General features: G+C 39.5%; 1 protein-coding gene and 1 pseudogene across 30 annotated transcripts in view; one reads left to right on the forward strand and one right to left on the reverse strand.

The window, feature by feature from the left end:
* JMJD1C (jumonji domain containing 1C) overlaps nucleotides 1-22,268 on the forward strand; it is a 365,022-nt gene that overhangs the window by 75,329 nt on the left and 267,425 nt on the right. The gene's annotated exons all lie outside the window — the stretch shown is intronic.
* Nucleotides 19,348-20,002, reverse strand: LOC107130848 (PRELI domain-containing protein 1, mitochondrial pseudogene; annotated as a pseudogene).

Genomic DNA, 22,268 nt, shown 5'->3' on the forward strand with positions numbered 1-22,268 from the left:
ATCAAGCATCGTTTCCCAGTCTTCATTTTACTGGGCCTATCAGCAGCATTTCATATGGTTAATCACCTTCTTTTCCTTCAAGTACTTTATTTTGCATCCTAGGACATTATGCTTATTTGGTTTTTCTTGTATCTGTCTGTCTTGCCTCTCCTTGGAAGGTTTTCCTTATATCTACAATCCTTTAAGGGCCAATTTCTTGAATGTCTTTTCTATCTACCCTCTTGTTCTTGGTCACATCTATTCCTATAACCTTTAATACCATCTATATGCTGGAGACTTCTAGATCTGTGTCCTCATTTGGATCTCTCCCCTAAATCTCAGACTCTTATTGAAACAGCCTATTCATTGTGTCTATTTGGATGTCTAATTGGCATCTCAGACTTAATATGTCCACAGCTGAGCTCCTGATACTAACCTGCTCTGCTTTGAGTCTTCATCATCCAGTAAATAGCAACTCCATCTTTCTAGTTTAGGTCCCTTGCAGTCGTCCTGGACTCCTTTCTCTCACATCCCATATCCAAACTGTCAGGAAAGTCTTATTGGTTTTATCTATAAAATATATTCAGATCCTAGGCGGGTGGCTCATGCCTGTAATCTCAGCACTCTGGGAGAGCAAGGCGAGTAGATTGCTTGAGTCTAGGAGTTCAAGACCAATCTGGGCAACATGGTGAAACCCTATCTCTACTAAAAATACAAAAAATTAGCTGGGCGTGGTGGCACACGCCTGTAGACCCAGCTACTTGGGAGGCTGAGGTGGGAGAATCACCTGAGCCTGGGAGGTTGGGGCTGCAGTGAACCCAGATCACACCACTGCACTCCAGCCTAGGTAACCAGAGTGAGACTGTCTTTAAAAAAATAAATAAATAAAAATTTCAGATCCCAGCACATGTCATTTTTCTGTTACCATTATACTAGTTCAAACTTCCATTATCTTTTGCCTAGATTTTCCTCTTAAGAATCTCTTGAGTCTATTTCTAGTAGCCACTTAACTAGTTACTTGTAACTAGATATCTAACTGCCTCCTAACTGGTTCTTACCCATAAAAGTCTATAGTGCCTATAGCAGGCAGTCAGATTATGTTACTTTTATGGTCAAATGCCTCCAAAGGCTTCTAAACTGATTAATAATAAAAGATGAAGGCCTGATAATGGCCTGGGAGACTCTACATGATATCCTGCTTTTTAGTCATTCCACATTGACATTGTCTTCTATTACCCTCTTACTTGGCCCTTTTGCTGTTTGTTGAACTTGCCAGGTCTGGTCTCCCCTTATGGCCTTTGCACTTGTTTCTTTGTCTAGAATTTTTTTCCCCAAAGATACCCATGTGACTCCATCACTTCTTTCAGGTAAGTGTGTTCAAACGTTAACATGTTTGCTCGTTTTGGTCTTCTTTGAAGACTACCTTATCTAAAATTGACCTCTTCCCTCCTCCATCAACATTTTCTATCATCTATCACCAAATATCACTCTATTTGCTTTGTCTCATTTCTTTTTTAAAATAAAAATCATTTAAAGACTGGTTCTTGTTCTGTCACCCAGGTTGGAGTACAATGGCGTGATCATAGCTTACTGCAATCTCAAATTCCTGGGCTCAGGTGATCCTCCCAAGTAGCTGGGACTACAGATGTGTACCACCACACCCAGCTAATTAAAAAAAATTTTTTTTTTGTAGAGACTGGGTGTCACTATGCTGCCCAGGCTGGTCTTGAACTCCTGGACTCAAGCGATCCTTTCACCTCAGCTTCCCAAGGTGATGGGATTGCAGGTGGGAGCCACTGCATCTGGCTTTTTTTTCTTACTTCCATCATTGTACTTCTTTTTCTACATTAGAATTAAGTTGCTCCATTAAGTGGACTTTTGTCAGCTTTGATAAACTGTATTCCCAGCATTGAGAACATTGCTTAGTAGATAGTAGGTATTCACAAAAAAATTAGCCAGGCGTGATGGTGGGCTCCTTTAATCCCAGCTTCTCAGGAGGCTGAGGCAGGAGAATCACTTGAATTCCGGAGGTGGAGGTTGCAGTGAGTTGAGATTGCGCTATTGCACTCCAGCCTGGGCAATAAGAGTGAAACCCTGTCTCAAAAAAAAAAAAGATAGTAGGTGTTCAGTAATTGTTTGTTTAATTAAGTAGAAATGTCTGCCGGATACGGTGATTCATGCTTGTAATCCCAGCACTTTGGGAGGCCAAGGTGGGTGTATCACTTGAGGTCAGGAGTTCAAGACCAGCCTGGCCAACATGGTGAAACCCAGTCTCTACTAAAAATACAAAAATTATATGGGTGTGGTGGTGCGCGCCTGTAATCCTAGCTACTTGGGAGGCTGAGGCAGGAGAATCACTTGAACCTGGGAGGCAGACGTTACAGTGAGTCGAGATTGTACCATTGCACTCCAGCCTAGGTGACAGAGTGAGACTCCATCTCAAACTAAATAAATAAATAAATAAATAAATAAATAAATAGAAATGTCCTAGAATTTTTTGAAATTTATCTTTAATTCTTTGAGATGCATTACTTTTGTTTTGAAAAAATCCTAGTAAAGCCAATAAAATAAAGCTCTGTAATATGCATATATGAAATCAGAAAACTCTCCACTTACTGTTATGAATTGACTCTCAGTAATTGTTTTGAATGTGTAAATATCAAGTATTGATTATGTATGTGGTCCGTGTTGTAGGCTAACATAGCATTTGAGAAGTAAACCCATTCTCAAGAAATTTCTACTTCTAGTGGAGAAAGGTGATGAATGCATTCAACAGTTGATTCATACCACTATATACAGTTGTGGTATATTTAGGAACATGTTTGTTATTTGTTCCCAGTTCCTGGCACAGAGCTTCTGATACCCTTGGAATTTCCCGAGTGATAGGGGTGATAGGAGTGTCATTTGTTCTCTGAGGCAACCCTTAGTGGGCTTCTAGATAACTTCAGGATATGAACTGATCACCAGAAAGACCAGATCTTGATTAGAAGCTTGGAACACTCTCATCTCCATGCCCTCACCTCTGGGGAGGGGAGAGTGACTGGAGATAGAGTCAATTACCAGTGGCATATGTAACCAAACCTCTATAAAAGGTTTGCATACGTAACCAGACCTTTATAAAAACCTGTCAAAAGGCTGGGAGCAGTGGCTCATGCCTGTAATCCCAGCACTTTGAGGGACCAAGATGGGTGGGTGCCTTTGAGCTCAGGAGTTTGAGACGAGCCTGGGCAACATGGCAAAACCCTTTTTCTACAACCAATACAAAAATTAGCAGGGTGTGGTGGCTCACACCTGTAGTCCCAACTACTTGGGAGGCTAAGGCTGGAGAATTGCTTGACCCAGGAAGTGGAGGTTACAGTGAGCCAAGATGGTGCCACTGCACTCCAGTGTGGGTGACAGAGTGAGACTCTGTGTCAAAAGAAGAAAAAAGCAAAACAGAAAATATCCCCAAAACCCTGTAAATGATGGGATTTGGAGAGCTGAGAAGGCGACACCCTGAGAGAGGGTATGGAAGCTGGAAGCTCCTTGGAAGTTCCTTTACTTCCTACCTCACCCCATGCATTTTTTCCACTTTGTGGTTCTTGGGTTGTATCCTTTATAATAATCTAGTAAGTAAATGCTTTTCCTCAGTTCTGTGAGTGATTGCACCAAATTACCAAACCTGAGGAGGGGGCCTGGGAGCCCCCAGTTATTGCTGGTCAATTGATCAATCAGAGGATTGGGGAACCCCATGCTTGTGACTGGTGTATGAAGTAATGGCAGTCTTGTTGAGTCTTAAATCTGTGTAGTCTGATGCTAACTCTGGGTCATTAGTGTCAGAATTGAATTCTAGGGCGCCTAGTTGTTATCAGAGAATCGGAGAAATGGTATTGGAAAAGATATCGTGTATTTGGTGTTAGGAGGAAAAAAAACTCCTGAATAATTAAGGATTGGATTATGTAGTAATAAATGCTATAGATATTAAGAGAAGGAACATTATGAAAATGTGGCATTGTTACACTTTCTATGATAGGAAGGCTTAGTGGAAAAGCGATTATATAAAGGATGGGTAAGAGTTGTGTTTGATGAAGAGACTACATTCCAGAGAAGAGAATAATGTGAATATTTGCTTGGAGGCAAGAAATGTATGGCATGGAAATAGAAACACTTGTCACATTTTTATGCCATGTTTAAAACTTTCTCTTCATTTTCTGGTTGGTTACATTTTGAATTGTAACGCATTTATTTTATGCACATTAAATACATAACATTCTGCTGCATTGCTAGAAGTTACAGATGATATAATGACCTAAGTCTCTTTTTAGAAGTTTTTAAGTTTAATTGCTCTTTGGAGTCAAATCCAAAGCAATAAATATGAATACACATACCTTCTTCATATATATTCAGCATTGTCTTAATATATTTTATGTGTGCGTGTAATATACTTCAAACTGCATTGTAAGTTCTCTGGTATCCTAGGTTTATTTTTTTTATTTTTTATTTTTTTGAGACGGAGTCTCGCTCTGTTGCCCAGGCTGGAGTGCAGTGGCCAGATCTCAGCTCGCTGCAAGCTCCGCCTCCCGGGTTCACGCCATTCTCCTGCCTCAGCCTCCCGAGTAGCTGGAACTACAGGCGCCTGCCACCTCGCTCGGCTAGTTTTTTGTATTTTTTAGTAGAGACGGGGTTTCACCGTGTTAGCGTATGGTCTCAATCTCCTGACCTGGTGATCCGCCCGTCTCGGCCTCCCAAAGTGCCTAGGTTTATTAAGAGTAACTGATATCAAATTGATATATACCCAGGTTTAAAAATTGTTGGCATTTTTTCTCCCTGGCAATCTAGGACATCCTACTTCTGGGCTTGTTCACTACACTCTTTACCCTGTAATGGCAAAAATCAAATCTTGATTAGATCAATCTTCCTGAATCTTTGGACAGTATTTTTGGTTGCTTGTCTATTCATCATTTTACCAGGTCTAATTTTCTTGCTGAAGATCTCACCAGTTACCTCAACCAGTCATCAGTATGTACATTTAACACCTTAGATGTATAGTCCACATAACAGTGCTTAACAAGTAACAGGTGCTATATAAATATTCTTGAATATTTAGATGTCTGGTGGATGTTACTTACTTGGGTCTTCCATGCTTCAAGAACACCTAACGCTGTTAACATTGAGAAGAGGATTGAGAGGAGCATAATACAAAGGTATTTATTAAGGTGATTATAATAGCCGTAGAGTAACTGAGGCCAGAGAACTGAAAGTGATTGAATAATAAGAATAAAAACAAAGGAAGAGAGTTGAGTGTGGCAGTATAAAGGGATCAAAGTCAGGGTTTTTTTCACTCCTACCATGTATTGGAGTTAACCCTTAAAGTAAGTCAGCAGCTGGTTATGATGTGATTTTGTTGAAAATTGGGTGATGCTTGGAAAAGGAAAACTGAGAAGTGGGTGTTAAGTTGAGGAATTCAAAATGAGATAATTATGAGAAGGACTTAGGATCTAACGCGGGAGGAAGGGAGGAATGGTTGGTATTAGTTCCCATTAATATAGTACTTGCTGTGTGCTACGTATTGTCTTAATCTATGTATTAACTTACTTCGTCCCCATGGAAACTTTGTAAGTTCCTTACTACTATTATTTTCATTTTATAGATCTGGAAACTGAGAAATAAAGAGGCTAGAAGAATTTCTCCAGCTCATGCATATTATAACTGATAACTAGCATTTGAAACCAGGTCCTATGATTCCAGAGTCCACTTTCTTTTGTGTTTTACTGGGTCCCGGTAATAGAATCCAAGGACACCTTTAGGAGTTACAGAATTAAGTGACTGTCAAGATTCAGTCTAAACCATGTAAAAAAGAGGGAGTCTTCTAAATCAATGGATTAAAGAGAGCTTTTAGTTCTTTTGTATATACAAGAGTGTTTTACACACAACCTTTTTCTGTTTGTCCTTTTTCCTCCAATCCCTTTGCCTTTACACCTACTCTGTGCCTGGTTAATTCCTACTGTCCTTTTAAGGCACAATTCTTCCAGGAAGTTTTCCCCGACCTCAAGCACTTTTCCTCCTACTTGTTTGTGTTAGTGACTTCATTGTAGGTTGTCTTCATAACTATAACTTGTATGATTTTACCTTTCTGAACCATGGCTTTTTTTTAATCTGTAAGATAGGTATTATTTTACCTAAAAGGGTTGTTATATGAATTCAGTGAAATTGTATGAAGCAGTTACCACAGTGCCCTTTTATGTTTCTTTTACTAAACCCTGATTGTGCACACTTAGTGTTAGGGAGACTTCAGTAGATACACAGAAATAAAGGTCAGTAACCTCAGGGCTCAGTCTTCAAGGAAGATATTTTTGAATTAAAATAATCCAGCAACAATCTGGTGGTTCTCTTCTTTCTAAGAGTCAGTTGTCTCCTGGGGTTCTAAGAGGTAGATCATAGAAACTTTTTGTAAAGGCTGCCATTATTTGGTGGATGCTCAGAGAATGTGTTTGAATTTTGTTGATTAGAAACTTCTGAAGGAAAAACAATGTAATTAGAATCATTTGAGGTATTATAAAGGTGATGTGAATGCTTGGATGTTTATTGAATTGCAGAATTTTATTATTGGTTTGAGTAATACTTCCTTAATCAGCACTTGCTTGCATGCGTGCTCTCTCTCTCTCTCTATATATATATATATATTTTTTTTTTTTAATTTTTTTAAATTTTTTCTTTTGAGACAGAGTCTTACTTTTGTCACCCAAGCTGGAGTGCAGTGGTGCGATCTCAGCTCACTGCAACCTCCATCTCCCAGGTTCAAGTGATTCTCCTGCTTCAGCCTCCTGAGTAGCTGGGATTACAGGTGCCCACCACCATGCTCAGCTAATTTTTGTATTTTTAGTAGAGATGGGGTTTCACTATGTTGGTCAGGCTGGTCTCAAACTCTTGACCTCAGGTTATCTGCCCACCTTGGCCTCCCAAAGTGGGCAATAGATATTGAAAAAATATCCATCAGTAATTCTGGTTAGTTTTCTGTAATGTGCCTATGTTTCTCAGTGTCTTTGTACTGTCTGTAGATTAAGGTTGCTTTCGTATCTCACTGTCACCTTAGGCATCATTGTATCTCATTCCCTTGCTACATATGCACTTTTCTGTTATTGGTAGGTATCATCATCCTTGTATCATCATCCTTGATAGGGAAATCATTTCCTAGTTAACTTTGTTATGTCAAATTACTTAAAAAAAAATAAACTATTGACTAGAAGGACTGCAGTGTATATGTCAGTGAAGTGATTTCATGGCATATAAATGACTTTTTTATGACTTACATGTTCTTTATGTGTGATAGAATTAGAGAATTATATGGTCTGTTTGTCAATTATTTACCTAAATAAAATAATTTGAAGTGACTTTTGTTAAGGGTAACTATGAATAAGATTGACAAAATAGAAATAAGACCTTAAAAAACATCCATGTAAACTGAGGTGGTTCAGTAGAAATCTCCTCAACTTAAATTTGTGAACAAATGATAAGTGTTTAATTCTGAAATTTATTACTTGTGTGGAGTTGGTGAGTCAGGGATATATTTAGTAAATAATGAAATAAATAAATTTTTAAGAGATTGTTTTTCCTGGCTCTGAGTTAAAAAAGAACGCATTTTTCTTTAAGTAGTATCAAATGTTGTAATTAATAGTGATATTTATAATGGTTTTGTGGTTTGTATGGAGGTTCTTCATATGGCTTTTAAAAGATAATAATTCTCAGTGAAAGCCACGGACAGAACATTACACAATAACTTACTACTGAGAAAGCTACTGAGGTCTAAAAATACAGCTTTATAAAATGATAGAATTTTGAGTATGTACTAATGGGCATTAATACTTTATCCTGTGGTATTTGAAGACCGTTTTCACCCAAGCATCTTCAAATATCAGTGTTACTTAGTCTTTGACAGGTGTTGGATAGCATTTAAAGATGGAAGTATGAGGGGGCAATCCTAGATGTAAAATCCATTCAGCAAATACTTATTGCATGCCTTGTACGTATCAGGCACTGGGAATACAGTAGTGAACAAAGTGGACCAAATTGCTGCCCTTATGGAAATCAGTTTATAGAGGGAGAGACAAAAGATAAGAAGATAAGTGAGTATGATGAATGGTATGTAAGATAGAGATAAGTGCCAGGAAGGAAAATGAAAGCATGAATTTTGAGGGGATGGAGGTGACATTTTAGATAAGATAGCCAGAGAATGCCTCTCCAAGAAGGTGACTTTTGAGTGAAGACTTGAGGAAAACAAGGAAGCTAGTCACGTAGATGTCTGGAGTAAGTATTCCAGGCCTAAGGAAGAACCAAGTACACAGCCCCTGAGATTGGGAATAAGCCTAGCATATTTGAGGAGCAGTGAATGTGGTATGGTGAGAGAGGAGTGAAAAGTGGGAGAGGAGAAGGAAAAGATCAGAAGGGGAACAGGATGGCAGGGGATAGTTTGTGAAGGACCTTATAGACCATTGTAAGATTAAGCTTTCATTCTGGATGAGATGGGAAGGCATGAATGAGGTGGTTTTAAAAGGATCCCTCTACTTTCTTTGTTGATAGTAGACTCTTGGGGTATGTGGTGAGGCAGAAGTAGGGAGAGCAGTTAGGAGGCAATTGTAATGATTCTGTGGTAGCATTAGATCACGGTGATAGCAGTGGTAGAGGTGATGAAAAATGCTCAGATTCATATTTATTTCCAACACAGAATTGATAAGAGTGGGTTGCTGAATTGCATCTGATGTGAGAGACAGGGTTAAAGATGGGTTCTAAGGTTTTGGCTCCTGTAAAACATAGAGTTACCATTTTTTTTTTTTTTCCAGATGAGAATTAACTGGAGGAGCAGACCTTTTGGAGAGTGGTGGTGATAGTGGTAATAATACTGGCGATTAGGAATCTTTTAGATATGTCTAGTTTGAGATGCTTATTTAGACAGGCAGTTACTTAAAGTATCATGTTTGCTAGTTCAAGGGAGAGGTCTAGGCTGGAGAATCTGGGAGTAGTCAGTATATAAATGGCATTTAAAGCTATCAGACTGAATTGAGTTGATGTAGAGAGTGAATATAGAACATACCTAAGTGTTAAACCCTGGAGCAGTTTTTAAAGATTAGGTAGATGAGAAAGGGACAGGGAGGTATGAAGTCCAGAAGTGATGTTCAGAAAGCTTAGTGGAGTAAGTGTTTCGAAGAGGAGGGATTACCGGTTGTGTCAAATGCTGCTTAGTGTGAAGTAAGATTAAGGCTGAGAATCTACAATTCAGTTTTAGCTAATGAGTCGTCGGTAACCTTGATCAGCAGTTTCAGTGTGATAGTGGGAACAAAAGCCTGATAAAGTGAGTTTAATAGAGAATTGGAGGTAGTAGATTGGAGACAGAGATTGTAGACAAGGCATTTGGGAAAAAGAGAAATGGAGCAGAGCTTTAGGAGGAAGATGAGATTTTGTAAAATGGAATACAATATACCATATTTGTATGTTGATGAAAACAATTCAGAGATAGGATTAAGTTGATGATGCAATTAAGGAGGAATTACTAGAACCCTGTCTTTGGGTAGTAACAGAGTTGGCCTTAGATAGTGCCATAAACGTACTCCCTAGTAACAGAAGAGAAGGAAGATATACTGTATTTGGGAATCGCTGTAGGTAGCTAGGTAGTGAGAGAGAGGTGAGAGCTTGTGGAAATCTGATTGCTTCTGCTTTTTAGTGAAAAAGCAGCTGATAGGATTTGAGAAGAGAAGTTATGAAATTGTCATCTAGGGGAGTAGAGATTGAATGAAATAAGGAAATTATGTACAACAAAGGCTGACTTGACATTGATCATGATTTTTTAACTGACATTGTTAATCTTTGATGAATTCATCATTCATTTCCCTACAGTCACTCATCTCCAGCTGTGTTCAGCTGATTGATTAGATACAGAAACAAAGTAGATGGAGAGTTGGATTTAATGATGATTGGGGTTTGGCTGGAAAACTAAGATGCATTCAGAGATGGGCAAATGAATTATTCTAATAATAGACCTAGGATTTTACATTTGGTGAGCAAAAAAGTGAGAAAATGAGAGATGAGTAACAATGAAATGGTGTTGAGATCAATGAATCTTAGGTCCAGGGGAACTTGAATGTGAAATGGAAAAATAGGAGTTGGTGTCCTGAGAGAAAGATGCTTGAAATCGAGATTTTTGAGGGATTGCTGTTTGGGGCCATTATAAGGGTCTAAGATAGGATTTCTTATGTCTGAAAGGATGGTCCATAGATTTACATTGCCTGAGTAAAGTTAAAGATCCTCTGGCCTAGACTATGCCATGGTAAGTCAGTGGTTGAGATAAGGTTGAGGACAAAATCATTAAAGAAGAGGAAATCAAAAAAATGAGAAATTGAATAATTAAAACAGTCATCACTGTGGATACTGAAATCACCAGAAATGATTATTGGACAGAAACTAGGACAGAAATAATATTGAATGGCGTGATGAATAACTTGTTAGGATATGCATGAGTGTGGTGAATGACTGGTTGAGGGTAGTAGGTTAGTACAGTCTGCTGTTCGTATTTCAAGGTACTGATTTTTAGAGATGAGAGAAGTCTGAAATCATGGTAGAGGAAACGGCCACACCACTATACAAGAGAACTAGTAAGTAGCTTCAGAGGAGATATTAAGAGGGATTTTATTTTCGGGAATTTAAGAGCTGGAGTTATTGTTTACCTCACTGTGGCACTGTGAAACTGTTATGTGAACATAAGGTACTTGAAGAATTTTTATTCCTCATGTATTCAACTGAATATTTATGATTAGCTTACAGAATTTGCAGTTGTGAAGAAGAACAGAAAGTTGTGTTGAATTCGGCTACTACTTAAATAGGCTTTTTTTTTTTTTTTTTGAGACGGAGTCTCGCGCTGTCACCCAGGCTGGAGTGCAGTGGCCGGATCTCAGCTCACTACAAGCTCCGCCTCCCGGGTTCACGCCATTCTCCTGCCTCCGCCTCCCGAGTAGCTGGGACTACAGGCGTCCGCCACCTCGGCCGGCTAGTTTTTTGTATTTTTTTAGTAGAGACGGGGTTTCACCGTGTTAACCAGGATGGTCTCGATCTCCTGACCTCGTGATCCGCCCGTCTCGGCCTCCCAAAGTGCTGGGATTACAGGCTTGAGCCACCGTGCCCGGCCTAAATAGGCATTTTTAATACTCTTTAACACCTCCTCCCTCCTCATATAATCTCAAGGCCTGTGATTACATATTGCATATTGAAGTCACTTCTTTTTTCTCTTTCATAGACATTAATGCCTTCCAACGCACTGTTGTTGATAGAATATAAAACTATAAGGTAAAAATATCTCAGGGTTTTGCCTTTGAATATAGAATCTAACCTTTCCACCATATTTGGTATTTATTTAGCGAGAGTACTCAAGTATTTGCCACACTCTTTTTTAGTTTGTTTGTTTGAGACAGTCTTGCTCTGTTGGCCAGGCTGGAGTGCAGTGGTGCGATCTTGGCTCACTGCAACCTTCGCCTCTTGGGTTCAAGCAGTTCTCATATCTCAGCCTCCTGAGTAACTGGGATTATAGGTGCATGCCACCATGCCAGCTAATTTTTGTATTTTTAGTAGAGATGGTGTTTTACCATGTTGGCCAGACTGGTCTCGAGCTCCAGACCTCAAGCAATCCACGCGCCTCATCCTCTCAAAGTGCTGGGATTACAGGTGTGAGCCACTGCGCCGGCATTGCCACACTCTTAAGTCATTTTCAGCTTCAATTCAGGAGTCACCATGCAGGACACTGTGAACCTGTAGAATATTCTAAAACTTAGAAATAAATATTAATCCTCAGAAATTAGAAATTTCTTTTCCAAGTTTTTCATTTTCCATTTCTTGCACTATTTGTTGTTACAATCTGTGTTTACTATAATCTTTCCAAATTAAATATTAATTTTGTCTCTGTTCTACTTATTTGATTTATTCAGTCATTCCCTCCCACTTTTCAATTATTCAGCCTATTAAAAGTACAACTGTTTCTTTTCTGGAAAAAATAAGCCAAAGCTAGAAATTGTTCAAGTGGGAGATTTTGTTTGTGAAATGAACGTGAACCTCACTAAAATAGCAATGTGTTACATACTGGACTGGCATGTACACAGAAAACAGCAAATTGATCTGTAAGGCACTGTTGTAGTAAAGGAGTGCAAGTTACAATCTCAGCTGAATGATAAAAGGAAAATTATATGAGAAGATTACAGGTCAGGAAATGATTTATTCCAAATGCAAATACTTGAGTGCATTGTTCAATAGAGACAAAACATTTCTGTGTAGGCTATTTCACAGACATGTGAGATTTTAATTGGTGTTCTAAAGATACACTATTGGTATGAGGAAGTGTTGTGAGGAGGGCATTTTAGAGCAGATTTTAGTCTAGGGCAATTTTTTTGTCCGTTACAAATCCTTCTGAGTCAGTGCCCTGTAAATTATGAAGTTAATCACTCCAACTGTTGGGAACAGGAACTATTCCAAATTCAGGTGAACTTAAAGAATTTTAATGTCTGATTCTTTGTTTTTTCTTCCACATTTGTGTAGCTTCTTAAGTTAAGCACATAGGCTGGGTCGATTTTTTTTTTTTTTTTTTTTAAATAGATGGGCTCTGACTTTGTTGCCCAGGCTGGTCTTGAACTCCTGGGCTCAAATGATCCTTCTCGCCTTGGCCTTCCAAAGTGCTAGAGATACTGGCGTGATCCTCCATGTCTGGCCCAGGTTGGTCAATCTTTATCTCATAGCTTAGAGAGAACCTCCTCTGGAAATCTTCCTCTCTGGGTAGCTTATTCCTCTCTGGTATTGTGTCCTGAGAACTCCAAAGTCTTAACCTCCCTGGACTTCTTTCTAGCCTTATGTCCTTGACTTACAAAGGCTCCTGAATCCCATATGATTTCCCCCTTCTTTGCAGGATAGTTTGGAAACTCTTCAGTCAGTTAAACTGGTGTGATCAGAAAGCTTACATAATATGTCTCCTATAACCTAGTCCATTGCCCTTTGTTAACATATGTTGCATCTTAAAAATTGTTTCATCTATTTTTTCCAGGTTTTTTGTTGTTTCAGGAAGAAACATAAATGCCAACTCTGCTAATTCATCTTACTGAAAACAGAAGTCTGTTTATGAAATTTTAGATTTTTGTTATTAAAATTTAAATAAAATGTACGTATTGGGTACCCAATAGATGTTAGCCCCAAAGCTGCAAAATACTGGTTTGTGGAAGTGTTTTGTTGGTTTATATGACAATTTAAATTGGGGGACATTAAACATAAAAACTGGATTTGGGATTTCTTTTGATAAGTTTATACTGTAATATTTTGTTTGCATTTCAGCATTTAGCTGGAGCTGAAAAGATTCCTAGTTTAGTCAGAGCATACCCTCTCTAAATTGTTACCTTAATTTTTCCTTTTTTTTGGGAACTCAATTTATATTGTATGGGCCAGGTACAGTGGCTCATACCCATAATCCCAGCACTTTGGGAGACTGAGGTGGGAGGATTGCTTGAGGCCAGGAGTCCAAGACCAGCATGGGTAACATAGTGGGCCCCCATCTGTACAAAAAATAATTAACTGTGGTGGTACATGCGTGTAGTATTAGCTACTAGGGAGGCTGAGGTGGGATGATCACTTGAGTGCCAAAAGTCGAGACTGCAGTGAGCCATGATCGCACCCTTGCACTCCAGCCTAAGCATCAAAGCAAGACCCTGTCTCAAAAAAAAAAAGTATATTGTTTCTTACCCAGTAGAGTTTGAGTTTGAAATTTGTCATTGAGAAGATACGAATATTATCATCATGGTTTGTGAATGATAATTGAATTATTAGTTATTCCTGATGTTACAGTTAAGCCATTGCTGCTGTTTTTTAAATTCTTGATACCTAAATAAATAAATAAATCCCTTAGGCCGGGCGTGGTGGCACAAGCCTGTAATCCCAGCACTTTGGGAGGCCAAGGCAGGCGAATCACCTGAGGTTGAGAGTTCGAAACCAGCCTGACCAACATGAAGAAACACCATTTCTACTAATAATACAAAATTAGCTGGGCATGGTGGCGCTTGCCTGTAATCCCAGCTACTCGGGAGGCTGAGGCAGGAGAATCGCTTGAACCACAGTGGGAGCGGCAGAGGTCGCGGTGAGCCAAGATTGCGACATTGCACTCCAGCCTGGGCAACAAGAGCAAAACTCCATCTCAAAAATAATAATAATAATAATAATAATAATAATAAAAAAATACATAAATTCCTTGTTTGAGATCCATGTATATAGGAAAACAGATTATATTTATTGTGTTTATAACCTATGGTAGGTTGACAGTGAAGAGAAGAGCTCAGGACAGTTAATGAAAGCATCACCTTTACTGAGATCTCTTATGTAAGGAAAGCATTCAGTTAGTCTTAGAATTGTCATGAAAGTTAGTTTAAGGAATATTCATAGCATTGTGGTCGTCATCTTAGGTATTCCGTCTGTGAATTTCTGTTTTTAGGTGTAATCTAAAAGTTCTGTAAAATAAACATTAACAATGTTGTACGCTTCTTATGGCTGTTCTAGGTCTCTGTGTTTTTATTATGAACTTTTATCTGATCTTTTCAAGTTTTTGTCTCATGGTGTTTTTTCCTCAATGCCAATTAACAGTGGTTAAACAAAATAGTTAAGGTTTTCCTTCTAAGTCCAGAAGTAGACATTCCAGAGTTGATGTGATCATTTAAGGATGCCAGGGCTGTTGAAAACTGGGCTGTTGTTCTCTTGGTCTTTTCCTCATGGTCAGTTACAATATAGCTCATACTGTTGTTGTCTTCCTTAGTTCAGCTCCAGGCAGGAAGGAGGAGGAAGCAGAAAAGGGCAAGAAGGCTCATGTTGTTAGGCACACAATGGGTAGGTTCAGTCACTTGGTGGGTGACAAGTCCAGTGACCGCAACCAAGTAGGATTTAACAGGGAGATTTTATTACTTGCACCAAGTAAGGAGTACACTAGGGATAGTCCCAAAGACAATGCTTCCCCAAAGGTGAACACCCGGGCTAGTTAGCTGAGTCATTGTATTAGAGGTGGAATAAAGGCAGTGCAGGCACATTTATCATGCTTTTACATACATCAGATGTATAGAAAATGGCACATAAGCTACTTCCTGGGTGGGGATTTTAGTATGGTAGTGAGGAGAGTTTGCCAACAGTTAATCTCCAATTTAGGCAAACTCTGTACCCAACCACTGGGCCAAGCTTCTTTCCTGAACTTCTTGAAACTACAAGAACTCAAGGTGCAACAGTTACAAAAAGTTACAAGAGTTTCTTTTTCTTTTTCCTTTTCTTTTTTTTTTTTCAGAGGGAGTCTCGCTCTGTTTCCAGGCTGGAGTGCAGTGGTGAGATCTTGGCTCACTGCAACCCCTGCCTCCTGGGTTCAAGCGATTCTCCTGCCTCAGTCTCCCGATTAACTGGGACTACAGGCATGCACCACCATGTCCAGCTAATTTTTGTACTTTTAGTAGAGATGGGGTTTCACCTTGTTGGCCAGGATGATCTCCATCTCTGGACCTCGTGATCCGCCTGCCTTGGCCTCCCAAAGTGCTGGGATTATAGGCGTGCACCACTGCGCCTGGCCACAAGTGTGGGTACTTTTTCACAGTGAATACCCAAAAACCTGGGGACCCTGAGTTACAACATCACTTTAGTTTAGTTTAGTCAAGGAGCTTTCTAAAACTCACCCCAAGTCATCTCAAATATTACATCTTATTTACCAGAATTATGTCATATTATCGTTTCTGTCTTCCAGAACCTTAAAAATTTTAGGATAGTCCATTATTGCCCCTAGCAAAATCAGTGTTCTTTTGGTAAGAAAGCAGGAGTAGATGGATACTGTATTTGCAACTTGAAGTCCCTACCTCAGAAACCACCATACTTTAGGAGCCTTCTGTTATACCCATAGGTTGGCTTCCTCATTTTCCCTGTGTCCCTTCTGAAAGCATAAACTACCATATGTCATTCGTATATATTTTGGTACATTAATCTTATTTTTTTTCCCTTAGCTTTTATTTTCTTAACTTCCTCAGTAATTAAGTTGGTCTTTTTGAATGAGATGATTGTTGTCCCCTTCAGATGCTTTGAAGGCAGGAAAAGTGATGAATGTTTGTAAGTCAATATATGTTACAATATTTTATTGTTCATACTCTGTCATTTCCTCCTTTCACAAGCCAGTAGATATACTTGGTTATAAAGTCTATGATTCCTGAATTTGTTGGCTTTTCATCACCATCTGCACTGGTTTTATTGTTATCTAATATAGGTGTTAAGCCATTGTCACTTTTTTTAAAAAATAGTTTTGCCAGGGTCAGTGGATCACATCTATACTCCTAACACTTTGGGAAGCAAGGTGGGAGGATCGCATGAACCCAGGAGTTCGTCTTCACCAAACAAAACAAAACAAAACAAAACAAAAATTAGCCGGTATGGTGTTGCACACCTTGTAGTCCCAGCTACTTGGGACGCTGAGGTGGGAGGATCTCATGAGCCCCGGAATTCCAGGATGCAGTGACCTGTGATCATGCCACTGCTCTCCAGTGAGTGAGCTCTTGTCTCTAAAATAAATAAATTACATAGTTTGAGATACAATTTACATAGCATAACATTCAACCTTATAAAATTCATTGATTTATAATATACCACAGAGTTGTGCAACCTTGACCACTATCTAATTTTAGAATACCCCCAAAGGAAACCCACTATCCATTAGCAGTCACTTCTTTTCCTCCTCCTGCCACTTCCAGCCCCTTGGCAGCCACTTATCTACTCTCTGTCTCTGTGGAAATGTCTGTTGTGAACATTCCTTATAAATGAAATCATATAATCTGTGCCCTTTTGCATCTAGCTTTCTTTCACTTAATATAATGCTCTCAAAATTTATTCATGTTGTAGCATGTTGTTAAGACAACTTCCTTATCAGATAATGATTTGCAATACTTTCTTCTATTCTGTAGCTTGTCTTTTCACTCTCTTGATTTTGATGAAGCCCAATTTATATTTTCTTTTGTTGCTTGTGCTTTTGGTGTCACATCTAAGAAACCATTGCCCAACTCAGTGTCACAAAGATATCCTTCTGTGTTTTCTTCTAGGAGTTTGGTAGTTTTGGGTCTTACATATTGGTCTCTGATTTGTTTTGAGTTAGTTTTGTATATGGTGTGAAGTAATTTCCCAACTTTATTTTTTTGTATATGGAAACCCAGTTGTCCCAGTACTATTTAAGAGACTCTTCTTTCCCCCATTGAGTTGTCTTGGAACCATACCAACTTTTTTAAAAAAGTGACTTTAGAAATAGTTGTGCATAAATAAGCATGATTTTTTATTCTTAATATTGAATCTGGATATTTAGAAATGGGATAGAGTTTTTAGTCCTTAGGTAAGAGCTTACTTCCCTGGTTATAATGACTAGGATAGCAAGTAGCTCACAGTAGGAACTCCGAATAGGTTTGTTGAATATATATGGATGGTCTCTTGAGACGAAGTTGAGTGGGTGAATTTAAATGCTGTTGGAGCATTCAGTTAGAGATACTAAAATCATAAACATTCTTAATTGTAGTAATATAGTGCTATAATAGGCATAGTGATGAAAGAGTCTTTTTTTTGCTTTGGGATTTTTACTTTGTGCTGAGTATTCATACTTGTTTGAGATGCCAAGGTGCTGCTTTCTCAACTGGCAAATGTTTTAGAATAAGAAAGACCTTTGCTCATAACATTTTCCTTGCAGGCTACTTTAAATTTTGCCTTGAATCTGAAAGCCTATGTAACATTGTATCAACTCTTTTTATGCCTCTGTGTTGGTCATTAATGCTGTTTACCAAATAGTTTTTGTTCTCATCCTTCATGTTAGGGGCTGTGACTAACTCTGGCCAATAAGTGAGTTGTGAGAAAAACAGATGTATGAAAGAAAATTGTGCATCCTAATATTGCTGTAGTATTTAAGTTCCAGTATGAGATCTTCAGAGCTGTCTTCTTTTTTTTTCTTCCGTCCTTGGATCCTGAGGCAACATTTTGAGGTGATACTCCCCCTGAGTTAAAAAAGACCTGTCAGACTGGGCTCGGTAACTCACACCTGTAATCCCAGCCCTTTGGGAGGCTGACGTGGGCGAATCACCTGAGGTCAGGAGTTCGAGACCAGTCTGACCAACGTGAAGAAACGCTGTCTCTACTAAAAATACAAAATTAGCCAGGCGTGGTGGTGCGTGCCTGTAATCCCAGCTACTTGGGAGGTTGAGGCAGGAGAATAGCTTGAACCCGGGAGGCCGAGGTTGCGGTGAGCCGAGATTGTGCCATTACACTCCAGCCTGGGTAACAAGAGTGAAACTCCATCCCCCACCCCCCACAAAAAAAAAGACCTGTCAATAAGCAATGGACAGCCTGAAGAAGGAAATTTTATTTTAAGCCACAGAGATTTTATGGTTCTTTGTGTAGCTGCATAACCTGGCTTACCTTGACTAAGTATTTTTTTCTTGTTAGATTCTGAGACTTAAATAAAAGTATTATAATAGTATAGATATTTCAGAAGTACTTAGATAAAAGTCAAAGATAAGGGAAATATAAGATACATGGTATTCAACAATTAGCATTTTTGAGTTTTAGTTTCTTGCCCTTACTGTTTCCTCCCTTTTTTTCATTGGTCTTAATTTTCTTGTATGTTTTGTTTCCATACTCTTAGCTGGTGAGGTAATCATGATCAATGGTAACTTGAACTGAAGAATGGTTTTATTCCAGTACGTGTTTCTGCTTACAGTCACTGAAAAGTTTCTCATGTATTCCAAAGTTCTGCTTCTGTGCAAATTTAGTTCCTACTACATCAAGAAAGGAATTTTAAGGATCAGAACTATGGAAACATTCAGTTGATGTCTTTGACCTGTTGAACACTGTTCTGACATTTCAGGTAGTGAATGTTTTGTAATGAGTGAGTCTTTTGTAATCTTTGTGAAATAATTTGTAAAATTTAGTTAATTGATCTTCTGTCAATATTAATGCAAGTTAACTTAGAGAAAAATGTTCTTTACTGGCACTGTAATTGAAATCAGAGTTACAAAGAATATTCTTAGTACATAAACTAAATATATACATTTACAAAGGAGAATTTCATTTTAAAAAAGTAATTGGTATAATTCCTTTACTGTGAAAAGAAAAATGTTTTCCTGTTTTTAAGGTGACTTGTTTTTTTAGTCCTGTCCTCTCATATGAATTCCTTCATTAAATCTATGTTGTTTGGTAAAGTAATTGATCAGCTGTCTTAATAAATAAATATATGTACTTTTAGGGCTGGAAGTTGATTTTTAATGATAAAGTACAGTGGAGAGGAGGGCAGAGGGGGCTAAACCAAACTGGGATGCTGTGGTGGTGGTGGGCTGGCTATACAAACTGCTGCTGCTGCTGCTTCTAGGTGGCTGCCTTGCTGGTGAGGTCCTTGCCTTCTCTGTAGCTACCAGTGCCATCTCCTTTGCGTGCTCCTTGGTTTCCTTGGCTGTCTCAACAAGTGTTTTAGAAGGGGCCTCGCATTGCATCTTCGCCAAGGTATATTCAAAACCCTTCATAGTCTTGAACTCGTTGCTTTTGAACCGGGCAAGACCAAATTCCTGGACATCTCTGGTAACACCAAATAAGCTAGAGGAGACCCAGGCTTCCCTGCAGATTTTGGTTCAGCCACTGTTGTCAGAGTTTACACAGTGCATACATCGTTTCTCCACCACCATCAGCCGGGCATGGTTGTTGTTCCGGGTGAAGGTGGTCATGGTCTGATTCTGTAGGTCCACATAGAGTCCTTCAGGATGTACACCAAGTGAACAACATTGACAGGAAACAGTTGCTTAGCCCAGTGGGGCATCCTGTTGGTCTTGGTCAGGAGTCGCCGGGACAGCAGTTTCTGGTCAGCGGTCGCTGCCTGGTGTACTGTGTCTTCTGTCAACACATGTTTGCTGTAGGGGTTCGGGTACTGCTGCCAGAAGTTGGCGAACACTTGGTCCCAGGAACTCTGGAGCACGCTCTGGCCCAGGAAATACTTGACCATTGTCCCGGCCGGAGTGGTCTCAGCACCTGTGTAGCATCAGGGGTGTGGAGCCTGGGAGACACGCGGGGGCCGGAGCTTGGTGAACAACTGCCACCAGGCTCGTAGCTCGAGTCACCACTGCACCGTGCCCAAGCATCTGCCGCCGCCACCGCAATGAGTTGTCCACTGTCTTAATATATCTTAAAGACTTGTGTATAGCAAATGCTGTTATAAGTGTGGCCGGCATTACTTACATACAGAAAACACATTATAAACCATGATACTTATTTTTAACGAGGATGTCTTAAAGTTATTTTTGAATCTGTGTACTTTTAAAGGAAATAATAGAAGCAAAGGGAATATTAAAACATCTGATTGTTAGTTTTATACTTGATGATAAAGTATATTTTTAACTACGCTAAATCAGTAATGTAGGTGAAGCCAAGTACCTTACTAATTTTCTGTCTTTTTCTCTTTTGGAGAAAATATTATCTTATACTAGATATAGATACCGAGAGTAAGACTTGTAAAACTAGTGGTGAAAAGGAAAAAAAACAACAACAAACTTTATACAGCTTTTTCATTTTCTTTCTTGTGAAATGAGATTTTCGTAAGGATAGTAAGTAACCTGTGGCTAAGATATGCATTGGGAATGACTTCATTGTCTTTTGTTTGTCTGTTTGTTTGTTTTGATACGGAGTCTCCCAGGCTGGAGTGCGATGGATGGCGATGGCGTGATCTTGGCTCACTGCAACCCCGCCTCCTAGGTTCAAGCCATTCTCCTGCCTCAGCCTCCCATGTAGCTGGGATTACAGGTGTACACCACCACACATGGTTAATTTTTGTATTTTTAGTAGAACCGGGGTTTTCACCATGTTGGCCAGGCTGGTCTCGAACTATCAACCTCGGGTGATCCACCTACCTCGGCCTCCCAAAGTGCTGGGATTACGGTGTGAGCCACTACACCCAGCCCCTTCTTTTTAAATACACATTGTTTTTATAAGAAATGGTCTCTGTCTCCTCTATGATCTCAAAAAATGTTTCATTGTATTTTTATCTTTAAATTTTATCACCTTGTATTTGTGATCTTTTAAAAAGTGATATGGGACTGTATTAGTTTGCTAGGGTTGCCATAGCAGAATATCATAGACAGGTAGCTTAAAAACAGAAATTAATTTTCTCACAGTTCTGGAGGCCACAAATTCAAGATCATGGTGCCATCAGGGTTGGTTTCTTTTTTATTTTTTTTATTTTTTTATTTTTGGAGACGGAGTCTCACGCTGTTGCCCAGGCTGGAGTGCAGTGGCGCGATCTCGGCTCACTGCAAGCTCCGCCTCCTGGGTTCACGCCATTCTCCTGCCTCAGCCTCCTGAGTAGCTAGGACTACAGGCGCCCGCCACCACGCCCGGCTAATTTTTTGTATTTTTAGTAGAGACGGGGTTTCACTGTGGTCTCGATCTCCTGACCTTGTGATCCGCCCGCCTCGGCCTCCCAAAGTGCTGGGATTACAGGCTTGAGCCACCGCGCCCGGCCTTTCAGGGTTGGTTTCTAGTGTTGGCTCTCTTCCTGGGTTGCAGAAGGCTGCTTTCTTGCCATGTCCTCACATGGCCTTCTCTATGTGTGACAGGGTAAAAGAAGCAAAGAGGAAGTGAAGCTCTGATATTTCTTCCTCTTACAGGGATGCCAGTCTTAATCAGATTTCACTTCAGGGTCTCACCCATATGACCTCATTTATTCTTAATTATCTCCTTAAAGGTCCTATCTCCAAATAAGTCAGTCACATCAGGGGTTAGGACTTCAATATATGAATTGGGGGAAAGGAGCACAGCAGTTCATAATAATAACAGAAAAAGTGCACAAAGTACAAATGTGCAACTCAGTCATTATGAAGAACACCTGTGTAACTATCCCCTAGATCAAGAACTAGAACGTTGCCAACACTCCAGAACCTCCACAGTTTCAACTTCTCAGCCATCACAAATCTTTCCAACACTCCAGAACCTCCACAGTTTCAACTTCTCAGCCATCACAAATCTTTTCTTCTACTTAGAGATAATTGCCAACTTTATGGCAATAATTTTCTTGCTTTGCTCTATATAGTTTTGCCAGCTAAGTTTGCATCTTTTTTTTTTCTTTTTCTTTCTTTTTTTGAGACGGAGTTTCACTCTTCTTGCCCAGGCTGGAGTGCAATGGTGCAATCTCAGCTAACTGCAACCTCCGCCTCCTGGATTTAAGCGATTCTCCTGCCTCAGCCTCCCGCGTAGGCGTGAGCCACCACACCCGGCTA

Source organism: Macaca fascicularis, chromosome 9 (assembly GCF_037993035.2).
Source record: "Macaca fascicularis isolate 582-1 chromosome 9, T2T-MFA8v1.1".
Lineage (NCBI taxonomy): Eukaryota > Metazoa > Chordata > Mammalia > Primates > Cercopithecidae > Macaca > Macaca fascicularis.